We start from the raw sequence: 11,958 nt of genomic DNA on the forward strand, positions 1-11,958 counted from the left end.
CGGCTTAGACACCATTTTACTGCAGCTAAGCCAGCGTGCATGCATCCCTTTCTTAATAATTAGGTCTTGCTTGCAGTGTAGATTCTGGAACGTGTGTGCATGATTTTGCAGTGTCAAGTGGTTGTGAGCATAAGCAGAGGCCATTGCTGCTAGTATGCAAGTTGCACTGGGTTGCAGTCTTAAAACACGTTAAGTGTTAGCTTACTTTCCATACAGACCACAGAGCAAGACAGTTGCTGAAGCCACTTATCATACTCTATCAACATAAATTTTCAGGTGCAGTTTCTTGAATGCTATTGTTTAGTCAAGAGAAATAGTCGCACTATGCGCAAGTGTTCCCCCCTTTTCTTTTAGAGAGAGAGAGAGGCTATAATTCTCTAGTGGTCAGCTGTGCCTAGTAAGTCCTGCCTGTATGTTACCGTGGCAATCAACATGCTGTTGTCACTGTCCTCTTCAGGCAAAGAAAAGCCTGTTCTTGGAATGTTTCATGTAGTTGGTTAACCGCATAGAGAGTTAGCCTATAGCTTCCAGTGTACAGCAAGAATGTGATCCAACTGTGCATCTTGTGCTTGGGTAAGAACCACGTACTGTTGTCAACGACATGTGTACAAGCACTGACTTTGTCAGTAACCATAGAGTCTTGTTAAAACTACATGAGCCATAAACCATACATGTTAAAACCATATATGAGCTATAACCTGTTCTTATTACTTGTGGAGTCTGGCAATAAGTCTGCAATTAAGTCTTTATTCTTTTTATATAGAACCCAAGAAATGGCTGCAGCAGATGATGGTGCAAGTATTTTACGGTTATTGGCGGCTCATGTTTTCTATAAGTGGCAACTAAGGTACGACTAGGCTTTCTCCTTGCTCTTTAGCCATGATAAAGGCAATCATTATGGACACGTGTACATACTAGTAAAACCTGCAGGTGAGAAGCAATAATGTGTTGCAGTGGGTATTCTGGTGCTGTGTTTATATGTGCCCATTCCGTGGCCATAGCTGTGTTAAGGTGTCTCCACAATAGCAGTAATTTGATGCACTTTGTTCCCATTACTTGCTGTACTGACAGCCGATGTTTGAGCGACCACATTTGAGGCCAATCGCAAAACTTTAGTGCTTGGCTAGCTCTAATTTTTTTGTGTCACCTTGTATTGTTTTTCATATAGTTTGTTATATGTGCACTTGCCAGTGCCCTTCCATGTGATACAGACTCTGCTCTTGCATAGAAACAAGTTTTTTGCTAAAGATTGTTATACAGTAGTGTGAAGCATTGTTTTCCTAGAGCCCTATGATGTGTAGATTCTTGCTTAGTCATCGCACCATCTGCCCTATAACAAAAGGGTTTGCCAAGTATTGCGCAAGTGCAGTAATGCCTTTGATTTCATTACAAATGTCTGTGATTGATGCCATTTTTTTATTGCATTCCTTCAATTCCTTCTTGCTTGAATGCACTGCGACCTCATGACATTCATGTGTTGCTTTCCCCTGTCAATAAAAAAACTAGATACCTTTCCTTTATCGATCAAACCTCAATGCCTCTACCCAAGTGTTATTTTCTTAGCTATCAAATTGGGAATTTGCAAGATGTGAGAAGTATCTGGACCCAGTGCCTATGTGTGTGTGTGCAAACAACATTGTAGAATTGAAAGGTTTCAAATGTAGGGTAAATAGATGTAAAAGGGTTAATATCCAGCATAGGTGTGGAGTGATTATGTATGTGCATGAAATGACCTATTGGTTCTTAGATGTTTGAACTCAAGCACTCCTTGCAAAAGGCATGATAGGGTGTTTAAGTTTATTGGGTTCTGTTTTTTTTCTTTCTGCTTAGCCCAATGCAGAGGCATTATAGCAACCCACACTTGTTGAGACTGACAGTTTGTTTGCCTTTGCCATCATTTTCGAAATGCTGTCACCACAAATAGGCAGTTTCTTTGCAGATGCATTTAAAAAATGTATACTGAATATACAGGCCGAGTTTGGCTCATTAATGTCATGACCTAAACCGTGCTGAAATTTCCTTGTGAGCTCCAACAATTTAATAAATTTTTCATATAGAAATTATATTGAATGTATGCAAAATTAGGTTCATAAGAAATATGTGGAATGTATGAAATTGTTATTGGACTGAATAATGAAATGTTCCAGTAGGGAAGCCATGACAGAGCGCACTGTTTATGCTCTCCTCCCCTGTGCATAGCATTACAAACTGATTATATTTGCCAGCTGTATAGCCAAAGTTGCACCTTTCTTAGTCTTTTGTTCCTGCTTGATTACGTTTGTCTACTATATGGATGTAGGCATTCTTGTAGCTGTGATCATGGAAGTTGCTGTGCTGGACCATGGTGACAATGAATGTGTTGCGAAGTGTGTGATGAAAGCGGCTTATCTAAGAATGGGTCTGGTATTTTCTGTTGTATTTGTACGTATAGCACTTTTACATCAGTCTTTGGTGAAGTGTTGCATTAAAGATTCGTTCGCTGAATCACATTCTCCTGTCTAAAAAATAAATAGAATTTCTGATGGCTTGGTGCAGCAGTTCATGCAAAAACAGTGCAAAGAGTCTTGGTGCAAATTAAGAAGATGCCTCCATAAGGTGAAATAAGACATGCATGACACTGTACAACAGGTTGCATGTGTAAGTGATTTGAACAGGCACACGTTTCTCCACATCTTTAGTCATTTCTCTGACAGTAATTGCCTAATATTCCTTCACACAAGTGTACCTGGCCACTACCATGCAAACTTGTGTAATAACTGCACCCTTCAACTTTGTGTAAAAGCTTCTTAGAAGATTATGGTTGGGCTTTACAAATGCATCAGCTGCACCCTAAACTATTTGAGTTGAAAATGGGCATCTTCCATCAAGGAAGCAACAGTCGCAGCTTACACATTCTAAATCGTAGCTGTAGTTTTATGCTGGCACATTTAGTACTTGCCATTGTTACTGATCATGGCCCATAGAGGTAGATACGGTATTATATATAACAAGAAATGTACATGAACTTTCTCAAAACACTTGTGTTTTGCCTGTATAATAGCTGCAGCTGCACATGTAGCTCAAGGTATTAGAAAACGAAGGTGCTTATTGCACTGCATCAATTCAGCATTTACACACAATAGTCAATTGGCATAATCTTGCGCAGTACATTCCAAAAAATGTTCACAAGCATTCTGAAGACATCACAAGAATTTACATTGATATATACTTATAACTTAGGGGTGTGCAAAGTTCACTCTAATAATTTGACACAGTTGAATTTGCTTTCAGTACTGCATTTATACGCAGTACAGAAACATGAACTAAATCAGCAGTGCATTTTAGCAGATTTTGAGCGCCTAATTCTTGAAACTTTTGCAAGGGATAGAGTTTCTACAAAGGTTATGCTTAGAGCTATACTGGCCAACTCCGCTTCTACATCCTCCTGATGTTAACAAATAAAAGTTTGGTAAAATTGTTAATATTTGATGATATCATGGAAATCTTAGGGTGTGGTGTTTGGAAGCTTGGACACTAAAGATTTCGTCTCAAATCCCATATTTTTAGTAATCTGAAACAGTCGTCCCAGAATCGTGAAGTATAAATGCTGCAGAGGACATACCATGTTTTCGTCTACAGGCGCATTTTACTGAGCGAGTCACAAAATTGATGCCGATTATCCCTTGTACAGTTCCTGCACATATGAATTCATCTGCTTGGCCAAATGAGCTAGCGTATCTTAAGCTTGTGGTAGTTCATTCCTTGTCTCTTCCATCTCCTAGTCAACCCACGGCAGGCTTCCCATAAGTGCATTAGGTTCTTGTCCACCGCAGGGCAATTTTCAGTAGTGGCCACTGTCTTTGTCACTCGCTTTAAGGTGCCCCTTGACAGAGTTGTTCACTCTGCAATGCTCGCGATCAAGCCGATCGCGTCGAGCTGCTCGCAGTATTTTGTCAAATCCTTCAACCTAGCTTTGTCAACCTCCGTCGTATTCTCACAACGTTTATGGATATGCTTAGTACGTAACAATCAACTCCCAGGTTATTCCAAAGGGATACACTGTTTTCCATTCTAGTGGGCATGTCGACCTGATTTAGCAGGGTTAGGCCATATTTTTCTCGAAGAGATCTAGCAGCATCTGCCCCTTTTCAGTGTTAGCCCTATAACCCCATTCTACGTGTTGCGCATTAAAGTCCCCTAAGATATTAATCTTATCCTCCCATCGTCATGTCCATGGTTACCATGACTATCCTCTCGAAATCCACGTGTCTAATATCATAGTCTTCAGCTTACCCATTCACGCGGCCAGACTGTAATCCTCTGATGCTGTATGGGTTCCCCTTGACCGTACTCTACACGAAGCGCCACATCATTTTTAGCGTATGTGGCTGAGGGCACCCTAAGTGCTCATATAAAACAAAGCCCTTAAGGATGTGTCAAAATTTTCTTATCCCCTGTAGGCAAATAATGTCTGGAGCAATTGGCACTGACTCTATATTGTGTGTAGTTGGCATGCTTTCTTCCCAACATGTAGCAGTTCTACTGCCATATCTCAATGTGTTCTTCGGATCTGGCCCGTAGGTCCCTAGCAATGGTTAATACAATCGCTGCCTGTAACCTCCAAATTCTGGGCTCTTGTCATGGGGGCCCCCGGACTGTGGCTAGTTCTCCAAGGAGCTTCTCCTCCTGATTTTGTCACGAGGCATTCCTTCATGTGTCTGTGGAATTTGTGAAACTCCGCAAACAGCAATTTTTTATTTTCTGTTTTTTCCATGCCATATTCCGTGTTAATTGCTCTGTTGTTACTGGTTGCACATTGTTTGGTCTGTTGTTAGGCTGTGTCTGTGATCTATGTGCTCTTTGTTACCGTGCTGTTTAGAGCATCAGGCTCAGCCCTCAAATCGCACAAACTGCTCTTTGTAAGGCGATTCTGTTCTGCTATCTTACAGTATTCGGGGTGCTGCATAACAGGTGCATTTGGTGTTTGGGTATGGCAGTGGGAGGCGCAACTTGCACTCAGCTTACCTGATTTTGTTGTAGTTGGCTCTTTGCAGCGGAGCGCCAGGGGATGTGGCCAGATTCCACCCCTTCTGTTTACAACCTTGTTGCTTCTGTTGTGGACAGGGTGTCCGAAGTCTGGACAGTGGTCTCTGTCGATCCCTCTGCCCCGGCTAGACCGGCCAGGTTAGCCCGGTCTGGCTTGCCCCCTTGACGGCAACCAGGTTTGAGAATGGCCGTGATGCTTGCCTTTAGGGAAATTCGGGAAACTCTCAAATTCGAAGTCCTCGTCCTCTGTGGCGAACCAACGTGGTGGCCTCCTCTGGTGGTCACTTTTTGATGGACGTCTTCGAAGCGGTCTGAGAGGTTTGAGGTACTTGGGGCATGCCCTATACTCCTGTCGGATGGTCTCCACTGTAAATGGCACATTTGGGGAAACAATCATGTCTGTCGGTCTGTCGGCCGGTTCCCGCCCCCAGCATACGCGGCACACCGATAGGTCGCGTTGTCGACACACGTCTGGGCAATGTCCCACCCCGCAGCAGCTCCTGCCAGAACTGCACCACATTTCTGTAGGGCCGGCACAAATTTTCCCTGCCGTAGTAATAAACATAGCGTGGCACGATGTCTCCGAAGATGATCAGGGCACTCTGCGAGTCTCCCAACATTCGGGCGTCCACGATTTCTACCCCCTGGGTACGCAGCCGCGGGTGAGCTTTGAGCGTTGCGGAGGGCATATTCGGCTCGATGCTGTCAATGACTTCACGCGACATCCATTCTCACCAGCCGTCACGTATGCGTTGACGGGGTGAGGTCGTCCATTAATGTTCAGCGAACTGACAGCTCCTGTACCCTGCGCACCGTCTCTTGCATGGTGAGGCGTAGAGATGACGGAAATGTTTAAACCCGTCTTGATAACCGTCGCTTCGTACCTTGTTTTGGCAGGCATCCTCTACGGCTAGCGCCATTTCTTGGCAGTTCACATTTGGAAGGGGTAGACCCTGGTGCGGACGGATAATTGTATTCAGGTCCTCTCGGTATAAAAGCGGCAGCCACTGTCTTCTCGGTCGGCCGCGTTGCGCGTTAGGTTTACAGCTCCCGCGCTCGGCGGCGTACTTATCGCCGGCGTACGCGTGCTTCCTTCGCTTGTTTCCGCTGTTCGCGTATAGAAAGGACCCTCTCCCATCTTGCTTCTATTGCGGCTTCATCTGCAGGAACTGCCTCTCGCGCATTATAGCTATCTCTGTCCGCACGGGGCAAGCCTCGATCGTGATGGGGTCGGGTGCTGGATGTTCAAAATTGGTCGCGGAATGTGTTGAGCCGACGTGGAAGGCTTCCCGGCGCTATATATTTAAGCAATAGCGTTAAGGGCCCCGAGTCGCAGATAATCCGGCGTCGACGTCCCTTATTGTCGGCCGTCGTTTCGGGTATCGTCATTCTGAACCACGCGTACCCAACCACGCAGGCCCTCCGTGTAGTGCAAAGGAGTTACTTCAATAATTGAGTTTATCAAAGTAAAATGCGTGAGAAAAATCGTAAACTACGACTTACACACAACCTACAGATATCATTGCATGGGATTGTAATTTGAATATACGGGAAAACATAAATATGTTACTCGAAAACTCAAACACAAACGCCTTTTAACGTGATAGCGTTTTCCAGCTGCCATTGGAGCAGTAGGAGCAGCGTGGCATTTCCCGATAAACATTGCGGTTGCATAAGCTGCAGTCGCGGCAAGCGTGAGCTCTCGGGGGTCTTTAAGTGCTGCTTAAGCGTCTTACAATTTATTTATTTATTTATTTATTTATTTATTTATTTATTTATTTATTATGAATACTTTCAAGGCCAGAAGGCACTGTAGAAAGGAGCAGAATGGTTGCAAACGTATGCAGTGAAATAAGTTGGATAAAGCGTTTCAAGGCATTTCCCAAGGCGATCGTGGATCGTTCTGCCCATCTACATTGGCAGCAATGGAGGAGGGAAGCTGGTGGTCCATGCGGTGGTTGTTCTTGGGACGAAAAAAATCATGATATCATAAGTTAGTGCGACACGATGGCAAGCTTACTTTGAAAAAGGTGATCTCTTCCAACTGAAACGTAGCAAGGTGGTGGAAAAAGGGAAACTTTCAATACTTGATTATAGTGATAGATTTTATGAAAGAGATTCAGTTAGTACGACGGAAGGAAAGGTCTGATAATTTTAATTGTTCTTTATTTACATGAACGTGACGCTAAAATGACGGGAGTAGTTAGTTATAATGAAACGCGCGGTGCGATTCTGAACTGGTTCGAGAGTAAGGATGAGAGATATTTTACGGGGGTCCCATATGGCGCATGCGTGCTCTAATGTTGAGGGGATGAGGGTTTGTGAAGTCTTAACGGGAGATGGTACAGTGAAAATTAATTCAGAGCTATTCCACTTTTTTTCCCCGTTATTAATGTCTTTTCTTTTAGTTTATCACTGTACGGGAATCCTCCTAATATATATATATTTATATATATCCTCATCTATGTGTGGCCACACCTGTGCAGGTCATAAATACCAGGTTCTCAAGCCGAGTGCCATCCGTGCGGTATAACCGAGCTCAGATTGGTCCACTTTGACTGATCAAATAAGGCACCACTGTAGGTTAAATGAGGCATACAACTACTGCGGGGGCTGTAGAGTATCCGCCTCCCGTGCAAGAGGACCGTGGTTCAAATCCCGGTGCCACGCAATTCTCCACCGAAAAAAAAAACCGTGTGTTGAGAGAATTGCACAAACAGGCCTGGAGTGCGGCCTAATCCCTGTGACCAGAACCGGTAACGCACTCTCTCACGAGAGCAGGATTGGCCACCCTGGTGCAGTACTTGGCCACAACCTCCTATATGAATACAACAATCAAACCCCGGCCCTCAGTCTCCAGCAGCCGCGAAGCAAAAAACCACGGCGGCGGTCAGATCTGTGACGCAGCAGAGGCTAAGAATACCTGGCTCCGGACAGGCCGCCATTGGAATCTGAACCTGGCAACGTTTAACGTTAGAACGTTATCTAGTGAGGTGAGTCTAGCGGTGTTATTGGAGGAATTCGAGGGTGGTAAATGGGATAAATAGGGCTCAGTGAGGTTAGGAGGACAAAAGAAGCATATACAGTGCTAGAAAGCGGGCACATACTGTGCTACCGGGGCTTAGCGGAGAGACGAGAACTAGGGGTCGGATTCCTGATTAAAAAGGATATAGCTGGTAACACACAGGAAATCTATAGCATTAACGAGAGGGTGGCAGGTCTTGTCGTGAAACTTAATAAGAGGTACGAATTGAAGGTAATACAAGTCTACGCCCCTACATCTAGTCATGATGACAAGGAAGTCGAAAGCTTATATGAAGATGTGGAATCGGCGATGGGTAAAGTCAATACAAAATACACTATACTGATGGGCGACTTCAATGCCAGGGTAGGCAAGAAGCAGGCTGGAGACAAGTCAGTGGTGGAATATGGCATATGCTCTAGGGATAGCAGAGGAGAGTTATTAGTAGAGTTTGCACAACAGAATAATATGCGGATAATGAATACTTTTTTCCGCAAGCGGGTTAGCCAAAAGTGGACGTGGAGGAGGCCGAATGGTGAGACTAGAAATGAAATCGACTTCACACTCTGCGCGAACCCTGGCATCATACAAGATGTAGACGTACTCGGCAAGGTGCGCTGCAGTGACCATAGGATGGTAAGAACTCGAATTAGCCTAGACCTGAGGAGGGAACGCAAGAAACTGGTACATAAGAAGCCGATCAATGAGTTAGCGGTAATAGGGAAAATAGAGGAATTCCAGATCAAGCTACAGAACAGGTATTTGGCTTTAGCTCAGGAAGAGGACCATAGTGTATAAGCAATGAACGACAATCTTGTGGGCATCATTAAGGAGTGCGCAATAGAAGTCGGTGGTAGCGCCGTTAGACAGGAGACCAGTAAGCTATCGCAGGGGACGAAAGATCTGATCAAGGAACGCCAATGTATGAAAGCATCTAACCCTACAGCTAGAACAGAACTGGCAGAACTTTCTAAGTTAATCAACAAGCGTAAAACAGCTGACATGAGGAACTATAATATGGATAGAATTGAACAGGCTCTCAGGAACGGAGGAAGCCTAAAAGCAGTGAAGAAGAAACTAGGAATAGGCAAGAATCAGATGAATGCGTTAAGAGACAAAGCCGGCAATATCGTTACTAATATGGATGAGATAGTTCAAGTGGCTGAGGAGTTCTATAGAGATTTATACAGTACCAGTAACACCCACGACGATAAGGTGAGAGAGAATAGTCTAGAGGAACTTGAAATCCCACAAGTAACGCCGGAAGAGGTAAAGAACGCCTTGGGAGCTATGCAAAGGGGGAAGGCAGCTGAGGAGGATCAGGTAACAGCAGATTTGTTGAAGGATGTTGCGCAGATTGTTCTAGAAAACTGGCCACCCTATATTCACAATGCCTCATGACCTCGAACGTACCGGAATCTTGGAAGAACGCTAACATAATCCTAATCCATAAGAAAGGGGACGCCAAAGACTTGAAAAATTATAGACCGATCAGCTTACTGTCCGTTGCCTACAGAGTATTTACTAAGGTAATCGCAAATAGAATGAGGAATACCTCAGACTTCTGTCAAGGAAAGGACCAGGGAGGATTCCGTAAAGGCTACTCAACTATAGACCATATTCACACTATCAATCAGGTGATAGAGAAATGGGCGGAATATAACCAACCCTTATTTATAGCCTTCATTGATTACGAAAAAGCTTTTGATTCAGTCGAAACCTCAGCAGTCATGAATGCATTGCGGAATCAGGGTGTAGATGAGCCATATGTAAAAATACATGAAGATATCTATAGCGGCTCCACAGCCACCGTAGTCCTCCACAAAGAAAGCAACAAAATCCCAATAAAGAAAGGCGTCAGACAGCGAGATACGATCTCTCCAATGCTATTCACAGCATGTTTACAGGAGGTATTCAGAGACCTGGAGTGGGAAGAATTGGGGATAAAAGTTGATGGAGAATACCTTAGCAACTTGCGATTCGCTGATGATATTGCCTTGCTTAGTAACTCAGGAGACCAATTGCAATTCATGCTCACTGACCTGGAGAGGCAAAGCAGAAGGGTGGGTCTGAAATTTAACCTGCAGAAAACTAAAGTAATGTTTAACAGTCTCGGAAGAGAACAGCAGTTTACGATAGGTAGCGAGGCACTGGAAGTGGTAAGGGAATACATCTACTTAGGGCAGGTAGTGACCACGGATCCGGATCATGAGACTGAAATAACCAGAAGAATAAGAATGGGCTGGGGCGCGTTTGGCAGGCATTCTCAAATCATGAACAGCAGGTAGCCACTATCCCTCAAGAGAAAAGTGTATAACAGCTGTGTGTTACCAGTACTCATGCATGGGGCAGAAACCTGGAGGCTTACGAAAAGGGTTCTGCTGAAATTGAGGACGACGCAACGACCTATGGAAAGAAGAATGATGGGTGTAACGTTAAGGGATAAGAAAAGGGCAGATTGGGTGAGGGAACAAACGCGGGTAAATGACGTCTTAGTTGAAATCAAGAAAAAGAAATGGGCATGGGCCGGACATGTAATGAGGAGGGAAGATAACCGATGGTCATTAAGGGTTACGGACTGGATTCCAAGGGAAGGGAAGCGTAGCAGGGGGCGGCAGAAAGTTAGGTGGGCGGATGACATTAAGACGTTTGCAGGGACAACATGGCCACAATTAGTACATGACCGGGGTAGTTGGAGAAGTATGGGAGAGGCCTTTGCCCTGCAGTGGGCGTAACCAGGCTGATGATGATAATGATTCCACTCTGTGAAGGTGGATGACCAGCGGAGCTGTACATATGGTAATAATTACATATGTTGACTGAAAATAAGAAGACGTACCACAATGAATTTCGTATTTTTCACGATTTCATTGTTGTCTTAATAAGTTGCATATACTCAATGCTGTAAAAAAATTTTAAGCTTCTTTAGTTTGTTTTTCGGATTTCTTATTTGCTCACCAAGGTGACTATCCCTTTATGATCGCTATGATATACGGCCAGTGGTTCTGTGGCGGCACTGGAAAGGTTCTTGGCCAATGCGAGATCAATGCCTCCTTATAGGTGAGATCTACACACGACCGATGACGCGTCATGGGCACACTGATGTGTGAATCATTGAATGCCGAACCTTTCCAAGAGAAACGCCACGAACTACTTTCAGTCTGGCCGAGACACGTCTATGTTGGAATCACCCACAATTTCTATGGGAGTGGAGTCGGTATGGACCATCCAAGCAAAGGTGGATAAGCTTGGTGTTTGCGGCGCGATCTTCATCTGCATTACGTGCCGCCCACCGTCGCCACGCACATTCCCGCTTCTGTTCACGACGGTGTTCTTCCGCAGTCCTCGCCGCACGCGGCCTACCCACTGTACGGGTGGAAGGGAGCTGAGATAAGGTTACGTGGTTTGCTTATAGAGCCCGTGACGTCAAACCGCAATCCACACTAAGCAGCGTCTATTCTGGTTTTACTTTTTCGTTATTACGATATTTTTTTATCACTATACGTTTTGACACTTCTCGCGATTAAACGCATCTGAGGCGCTACTACGCTACGCATCGATACGCTTTTGCTTTAGCTTTTTTAGCTCTGAGGGTGGCCGCCATCTTTTTTGCCTACGCACACAAACAGTCAGAACCTAGCGTGTAACAGCTCCGCTGTAACAACTTCGAGGAAAATAGCCAAGCATGCGGTTCGCGTTGCTGGTCACATATTCAATATGGATGTACCAGGACAGATTAGACGTGATGTGAATGCCGATATATTTATAACAGTCAGCGGGGGGTAAGAGAACATTGTTAAGGAAGTAATAAGTAAGCACGCTTTGAGTAGAAGAACGTCTAGAGATACGCATGCTTTTGCATTTAGTTGGGCTAAGTGTCATAAGCCTATCAGTGCACCAATCAAAAACAC

The sequence above is a fragment of the Dermacentor albipictus genome, chromosome 4, assembly GCF_038994185.2.
Source record: "Dermacentor albipictus isolate Rhodes 1998 colony chromosome 4, USDA_Dalb.pri_finalv2, whole genome shotgun sequence".
NCBI lineage: Eukaryota > Metazoa > Arthropoda > Arachnida > Ixodida > Ixodidae > Dermacentor > Dermacentor albipictus.